This window comes from Nicotiana tabacum, chromosome 24 (genome assembly GCF_000715075.1).
Source record: "Nicotiana tabacum cultivar K326 chromosome 24, ASM71507v2, whole genome shotgun sequence".
NCBI lineage: Eukaryota > Viridiplantae > Streptophyta > Magnoliopsida > Solanales > Solanaceae > Nicotiana > Nicotiana tabacum.
This window is the reverse complement of record NC_134103.1, coordinates 49168787-49178176: the sequence shown is the minus strand read 5'-3', so window position 1 is coordinate 49178176 and position 9390 is coordinate 49168787.

Below are 9390 nucleotides of genomic sequence, written 5' to 3'. Positions count from 1 at the left end.
ATAGACTCTTGGCACGTTGGAGGACGAACGTATGTTTAAGTGGGGGAGAATGTAACGACCCGATCGATCGTTTTGAGCTTTAACATACCATTTGGTGGGCTGAGACTTTGAGTAGCCTCATATTATGTATCATGACTTGCGTGTATGGTTGGTTTCAGTTTTCGAGCGGTTCGGGATTGATTTTGAAGAATAATTCTTGTTTTAGAACCTTTAAGTTGGAAGAGTTGACCAAGGTTTGACTTTTGGGTAAACGAACTCTGAATCGGGTTATAATTATTTCTATAAGTTCGTATGATAATTTTGTACATGTCCACAAAGTTTGGTTAAATTCAGATGAGTTTTGGATAAGTTTGGGTTGTATGGTGATTGTTTTCGGTTTCGACATCGATTTGAACATAAAAGTTACCATATAGAGCAAACAGCCTCTGACTCATGTTTCGACTAAACCATTATATCTGTATCATAATTTTGGAACCATGGCAACTGAAATCATCAAGTTTCGACATCGTATGAGGAATGTATGTCATTTTACTAAGAATTGGGTTGCTAGATTTGTCCGATTAATTACGAAATTGACACTGAATTCGTATTTAAAAATCTGCACTATTTCCAAATCCAAATATTGAAACCAACATATCTCCTTTATTATAAGGTCAAATGGAGTGATTCAAATTCCTAACTTGACTTGAAATTTACGAGGAATCCATTGGAGGCATCAAAAGCAAGTTTCAGGATCGTTTAGCACAAGAAACGAGGCAGAACAACTAGGCGTTTTTGGCTATTAATGTTGTTGGAGTTTTTTTCTTATCTTGAAAGTTTGGCATTGAGAGAATTCAAGGATGTTCTTCCATGGGGTAAGGTCTAAACCATAACCTAAGTATTTTCCTTTGATTCATTCCCTTGGTTTAAGCTTTAATCCACGATTTTAATTGAAATCCCATTTAATTCTTTAAATCAAGACCTAGGGTTATGTCAAAAATTTTAAAAGTTTAAAATGAGTTAGAGGCATTTATTTCTCGATTCCTTTTGGGGTTTTGTTCTCTTATATTAGGGAAACATCATACTTGAATTTGGCTAGTTTTGGAGGAGTCTTTCGGGAGTTATGGGACCCAACTAGTGTGGGTTGGACTCTTGGGTTATGAACACCCAAGAGCGATGTTTTGGCGAATTGGTTGAGCTATCCGACTCCGATTAAGTTAGTTTTTGTTCATGTGAGCTTGTTTTAGTTAGGGCTTCGCTCGGGTATGCTTGGATTCAGAATCCAAGGTGGGCCCAACATTGACTTTTGTTTACTTTTTGGTTGACTTCGTGCTTTTGATTAAACATTCTACCTTTATCGTTTGGGTTTGTTTCCTTTGGCATTATTTGATTTTCTTGACATTCTTTTGGCTAGTTTCGAGCCGTTCAGAGGTTGATACGCGCAAGACGGCATTTCTAGAGTATTGTTTGGCTTGCTCAGTATTGTTTTGGCTTGTTTGAGGTAAGTATTTTATCTAAACTTGGTTGAGGCACTAGTTGCCTGAATTATTTGTAATAGCTACGTACTATAGGTCTATGTGTGGGGTTTGAGCCCATGTTCTAACACTGAGGATATTTATCCATGCTCGGGTTGTGCTTAGGCTATGAAAAGCCTAGTATTGGCTGTTAAGCCTTAAGCTATGATATTTCTCATATTTGTAACATTGTGTGAACTATTTGAGCCATGTTTGAGGCTCCATAGAGGTTTAATCCCTGAATGAACTTGATAAATGCTATTCTGTGATGAAATTGCCGATTTTAGCTACGATAACACACTTTGCACATGCCTACACTTTAGTATGTCATTTACCAGTCCAGGATCATGAGATTTTTTACTCATTCATCACATACATGTATTCTTGTTTATTTGACTCCAGTGTGATATGATTGGACTGGATTCCTAGGTTAAGTGCCATCACGACGGGCTGGTTTTTGGGTCGTGACACAAAGCCTCCTGGACCAAAGGCATAGGACGGGTAATGCACGCATAGGATGCGATTTAGAATTGAACTAGAGTGCTCCGGGGCAAACAACTTTAAGATAGTAATTGGGTAGCAGGAGATGATAGTATGTGCCCGCTGAATAATACGAGCAACCCCTACCCTAAGGGAGTTGCGAAGTATTTTTTATGTTTCACGAGGTGATCATTTAGGCTAAAAAATATAGGATCCCCCTCCCCCCCTATATGCTTACTACTTGCGCCCTTGTTTATTTGAACTTAGATCAAACTAGGTTGTACCTTATAATCCTTAAAAGATTACACCAATCACTTATTAATGTATAGTCTACTTGACTCATATGCGCAATCTTCTTTATATTTGTTTCACATTGTAGTTGGATATTTAGATCTCCTATCTTCCTTTAATTTACTTGGTCACATAGGACAATTATAATCTAATAATCCTACATAGCATTAATTTTGGTCGGGACCCATAGTTATCGACATCGAAGAGTGCCTAACACCATCTCTTCGAGGAAATTTGAGCCCTTACCCGATCTTTGGTGACATAAACTAGTTAAACCAGAGTTACTTGCACATAAGTGTCCTAACGCACCTCAAATCATTAGGTGGCTCTTCTCTTTTAATGCCCATTTTAAAGATTTATCACATGTCGCAACCCGCTTTCACGAGAAAATGGGGCGCAACATGTGCAGCGAGAGCCTGGGCTCCTCCCCAGCCTGTGAAGTAGCTAGGGAAACCGAGATCACACCCGCCTGAGTCATACCATGAGCCAAAGTCTCCTGGAGTCTAGGTGTAGCACTAGGTCTCTCTTGAGCTCGAGCTTGTCCCACCGGCTCAATATGATCAGGAATCTACTCACTCAGCTGGGTCTACTAGTGGCTCCTTAGTGGCTACTCTAGCAAGGCCCCTAACTGCCCCGCGTGCTCTACTCTTATCTTAGCCTCGGCCTCAACCTCCATGGGTCTATCCTGGGTTACTTGAACCTGCACCGTTGTTCCAAAAGAATGTGTCCTTGCCATGTGTGAGTGAATACAAGAGCAAGGGTTCAAACAAATCCGCACGATAGAGAATGAAAGAAAGAGAAGTTTTCCTAACAGTCGTGTGGCCTTTCGAAGATAAGTACAAATGTCTCTGTACAGATCTGCAAGACTCTACTAGACTTGTTCATGACTCGTGAGACCTAAGCAACCTAGGGATTTGATAACAAGATGTCACGACCAAAAACTACCACCAAGTCATGATGACACCTAACCCACTTGTTAGATAACGAAAATCATACAAAAAATAATAATAAATAAAGAATAATTGAGTCTGAAAGTCGAATAATCATAGATAAGTACCAAATCAATTCAACAAATCCCCAGTAACTCGTAACACTAAATCATGAGCTCTAATATATGAATACAAGTATGATAATACAATATGCTACCAGAAACATTAACAGTAATGAAAGATAGAAGGAAATTATAGGGACCACAATCAGGATGCAGCTCTACCTTGGGTCTCACCGCAATAGAAATAGCTCTCAATACTTAGTTGTGTCCAACTCCTGGATCTGCACAATTAAGTACAGAGTGTAGTATGAGTACAATAGACCCCTTCGTACTCAGTAAGTATTTTGACTAACGTCAATGAAGAAATGACGAGTTTTTAAGTCAAAAGATACTCACTTTACTTAACATGTGATGTGCAATAGAATATATATGTACATGACAACAATACTGAAATCTAAGCATAAATTACAAGTAAGGCCATCGGTGCATATAGAGAAAATATGAACAAATATAGTAAACAAACTAATAGTTCAGCATATAGAGAAGATATGCAATAAAAATCACATATATATCCAAGAAGTTTGCATATAGAAAAGATATGCAGAGTCCAAATACCAATCAGTTTTCCATAATGCCCGTATACACTATCTAGGAGAAACATGAGAGGATGACCCTAGGGGAATTTACACATTTTAGAGCTAGCATATAGAGAAGATATGCGAAAAAATGATGTGTACATCCAAGGAGTTTGCATATAAAAAAGATACCCAAAGCCCAAACACTCATCGGCTTTCATAATCTGCGTGTATGTCATCAAGAGAGAAACATGAAAGGATGACCCTAGGGGGATAGATCTTTCCTTCACATGCCATAATCATAATGATCGCACAGACAACTCACATGCTGTAATAACTCAACCCGCACTGATCGCTCACATTCTGTCAAACTTGTCCATCTCACAGAAAGCATAACAAGAATACATGTATACGAATATCGTATATCAAAAAAGATACTCATGGACCGAGGAAAATAATATGCTAAGGTGTATGCATGTGCGAAGTGAACGACTACAACTTAGATTAGGCGATTACTCCATACAACAATGAGTATCATGTCCAAACAAGAAATCAACACCTACAAAGGAAACAACAACAAAATTCAGCATTGAAATTCAACAATAATTTTGAAGGATTTGCCTAATGCTAAAGGAAACAACAAGGCCTTAACTACAGCTCTTGTCTCTCACAACATGGAGACATTGAAAATGTTTGAGAGTGGGCCAACGATTAGTTAGTAGTTGATTCAGGAAGAGCCTAGTTATGGCTAGACAAGAGGATACAGACAAATCAATAGATCGTGCAAGATAAACAGAGTGAACCCCAACATAGGGAATTCAATCTCGCAGATATGACATCGCGACCTTAAGAAATATTCAGATAAGAGTTGGGGTAGTTAAAGATACCGTATGAGTGTTATGGAAATAAAAGAGAGTCCCACTGGGAAAACAATCAAAACTTTAGTTCAGAAGATAACGTAATAGCACATGAGCATTGAGGAAAGTAACTAAGGATAATTATATGTGAGTACGAACATCAAATATTCTATCGGGTATACGATGTAATAAGCTCGCAGCTTTACAAGAGTCAGAGGGAGACCCTAAGTACTACAACGAAAGACTAGTTGAGAAAATAAGAAAGAAGGCTTCAACCTAAGCATAAGTGACCTAAAGAGGAAATGGTCTTGTAACAACAGTCTCACTACAAAATTGTATGCACTCCAAAAGAAAGTGGCACCTACCATGGCTAATGAGCGGGGAGTAAAACCAAAAGTAATATTCGAGACCATATGAGTTGCACAAAAAATTCAGCAACATATACCAACTGATCAGGTGGTAGTGCATATATAACATCGTAACCTTTTCCCATATCCCATATATATATATATAATATACGCATATATAACGCCATCTGGTCATGGGTCAATGTACATGTATAAATGAATGAAATGCGTAAAAGGTAAGTTAATAAGATTTATCGGAATGTCATAAGATCAATATGCTTTCGGATAAACTTTATCAACTACGTATTTTTCGGAGAACCAAAAACAGAAGATATAATAATAAAACACATGGGAATTCAAAAATATATGCACCCCTAGTGCTTCTACGAATAGAGATATTTATGAAAGTTGTGAGTTTGTTCGTTTCGTTTGTATCATATGGATCATGCCAAAAGGAAAGAAGGGATAGCCTTTAAAATACCTCAACTGATTCTCTTGATAGTACCTATAACACACGTCAATTGCAACAAAATACGTAACGACAGATCGAAGTAGAAAAAAATTCGTATGATATTCTTGAGAAAGATTGTATGGTATTCCCTTAGAATCGAAATTTCACGCTGCTATATTATTATGCAGTTTCATATGAATTGTCTTGAGGCTCCATCCGTTACTTAGCAAGCATAACATCACACTTTAATGGGGTAGGAAGATATCTTATCATTGTGGGCTCATAAGAACTTTTTGGTGAAGCTAAATCCGTTACCTTACAACATATACATTTCCCTTTAATGACATATGTAGGTGTCTTTATCATAGGTGTGAGACCCACTTTATGTGATGACTTAGCCCACAAATTCCATAAATATGCCACCTAGCCCTTAGCCAAAGAGTGATTGTTACCTAAATCCCTTGCTGCCACGTTGGTTATCCAAAAGTTATCCACTTAATTTCTTAATTAACTCATTAATCCCCAACTAATCTAATAATTAACTAATTATCCAAATAATTAAGAATTATCTCAAATTACTTATAATACTACTCACTTTTAACACACTTTATACATCTTGCTATCATGGTCATGTGGTACTGTCACGCCCCAAACTCGGGGAGCGCGATCGTAGCTTAGACCGTATTTTATCCCAAATTGACAACCTTTAACAAAACTTATTTTATTTGATTTGTTTACCCTCTAACCTTCACGGTACTTACTTATCACCTGTTATAAATAGCATAAATATTTATAACCTCAAAACTAATCTCATTCTCGAGCCTACGTCGATTAACTTACGACGAAACTTTAACGTACGAAAACACGAAATGTAACATCCTTCCCCCGTTAGAAACATTTGTCCTCGAATGTTTAACTCCCTGGGATCTATATAAATTTTGGCAGAGTCACCTTTCTAACAGTACTACTATCAACCCTTCCTGCAGAAAACTAAATAATTCAATGCCACATATTGCCACAATAATCAATAGCCTCACACAACCAACGATAATAACTAACACAAGAATCCATACACGATCATTAAGGCTATGATGTCTCACTTGGATCCTCTTCTGTAAGAGAAAATAAGTGGGGATACCTAGACTTCATGTCTTCTTCGGCTTCCCAAGTCATTTCCTCCACATTATTGTTTCTCCAAAGTACTTTCACCGAAGCAACGTCTTTACTCCTCAATCTCTGAACCGGTCTATATAGTATAGCAATGGGAGTTTCCTCATATGATAGCTTCTCTGTTAGTAGAACATCGTCAACTGGCACGACTCTGGAAAGATCTCTGATACATTTATGGAGCATAGATACATGAAATACTGGATGTACAGACTCCAAGTCAAAAGGCAAGTCTAATTCATATGCTACCTGGCCTACCTTGCGTATGATCTTATATGGTCCAGTATACCGAGGGCTAAGTTTTCCTTTCTTACCGAACCTCATAACGCCTTTCATCGGTGATACCTTTAAGAATACACAATCGTCAATCTGAAACTCCATTCTCGTCGTTGATTATCTGCATAAGACTTCTGACGGCCTTGAGCTGCTAATAGCCTTTCCTGTATAAGCTTAATCTTGTCGATTGCCCGTTGTACCAGCGCTGGTCCTATTAACTTAGTTTCCCCAACATTGAACCATCCTAAAGGCGACCTGCACTTCCGTCCGTAAAGAGCCTCGTATGGAGCCATCTGAATACTAGAATGATAGCTATTATTATATGCGAACTCAATAAGCGGCAGATGATCATCCCAGCTACCCTTGAAGTCTATCACACAAGCCCGTAACATATCCTCCAGTGTCTGAATAGTACGCTCAGCCTGTCCGTCTGTCTGGGATGAAATGTTGTACTAAGACTTACCTGAGTCCCCAATCCTTTTTGGAAGGACCTCCAAAAATTAGCTGTAAACTGAGCACCTTTATCCGAGATAATAGATATAGGGACACCATGAAGTTATACTATCTCCTTAATATAAAACATTGCATAATCCTCTGCAGAATATGTAGTCCTAACGGGTAGAAAATGGGTTGATGTTGTATGTCTATCAATAAATACCCATATAGAATCGAACTTACGCTGGGTACGAGGTAAGCCTATGATAAAATCCATATTAATTACTTCCCACTTCCGAGTCGGAATCTCTATAGTGTGCAATAATCCACCGGGTTTTTGATGCTCAATCTTAACCTACTGACAATTAGGGCACTGAGCAACAAACTCCGCTATATCATTTTCATTCCGTCCCACCAATATATTTCCTTAATATCATGATACATCTTCGTTGCTCCTGGATGGAAAGAATAACGAGAATAGCTAGACTCTCCCATAACCTGTCGGTGCAACCCTACAGCATTAGGGACACATAATTGTCCTCGATATTTGAGGACCCCATCTCCTGTAATCTCAAATGGTGTCGTCTCCTTCCGAGGGGCTGTATCTCTATAACGAGCTAACATAGGATCCTTGTTCTGGCGTTCCTTCACTTCAGTTACTAAAGAGGATGTTGTCGTGTCCTGAATAGTAACTCCGGTATCACCTGAGTCGAGTAATCGAACTCCAAGACAAGGTAGCTGATAAATCTCATGGACTATTTCCCTCTTCTCTGGCTGTAAATATGATAGGTTACCCATAGATCTATGGTTGAGGGCATTGACTACGACATTCTCCTTCCGTGGATGGTATAAAATATCAACGTCATAGTCTTTCAGTTGCTCCAACCATCTCCTTTGTCGTAAATTCAATTCCTTTTGCTTGAAGATATACTGAAGACTCTTATGATCTGTATAGATATCAACATAAATGCCATAGAAATAGTGCCTCCGCATCTTTAGTGCATGAATCACCGAGGCTAACTCTAAATCGTGGGTCGGGTAATTCTTCTCGTTCTTTCTTAGTTGTTTAAAAGCATAAGCTACAACCTTACCATGCTGCATCAGTACACAACCCAATCCAATGCTCGAAGCGTCACAATAGATAGCATACCCATCGATTCCCGCTAGGAGTTTTAGAACCAGTGTTGAAGTTAATCCATACTTCAATGCCTGGAAACTCCGCTTGCAAGCATCAGTCCATTGAAACTTAGCTCCCTTCTGAGTCAAATTTGTCAATGGTGCTGAAAGCGAAGAAAATCCCTCTATGAATCTCCTACAATAACCTGCCAAGCCGAGGAAGCTACGAACCTCTGTCAGTGTAGTGGGTCTAGGCCAAGTCTTTCTTAGTTTTCCATGTCTTCTCTTATTCCAAACACGTCAACCACAATAGCAATAGTATTCTTAAGTTATTTCTACTGATTTCCAGCCATACAACATCAAGAATTCAACCAGAATTCACATTTAGAGAATTTTGCATACAACTTCCCCCTCTTTTTTTTGTAGAACTCTGAGCACAGTACGCAAATGATCTGTATGCACAGTCTCTAAACGGTAATAACCCAATATATCATCGATAAATACAATTACGAAACTCAAAGTGCATGTATCTGGTCCTGAATTCTGTATTCGGAATAACTTTCTCCTTAACTCTTACCTAATGGTACCCGGACCTCAAGTCTATCTTCGGGAAACATTTGGCACCTTGCAACTGATCAAATAAATCATCGATCCCCGGGAGCGGGTACTTATTCTTGATCGTCACCTTGTTCACCACTCTAGTCAACTCAGCGCCACATACACTATCCTTGTTTATTATCAAACTTATCACAGGCCATTACATGCCACATATATATATAAGTATCAATGTTAGAACTTAACTCGCATAATTAATTCAAAAAAGAAGGTTTATATAGATACATAGGCGCCGATAAGGTCGTAGACATGTCATACCCAAAACTATACATAGGATACTGTCTGCAAAACCTCTA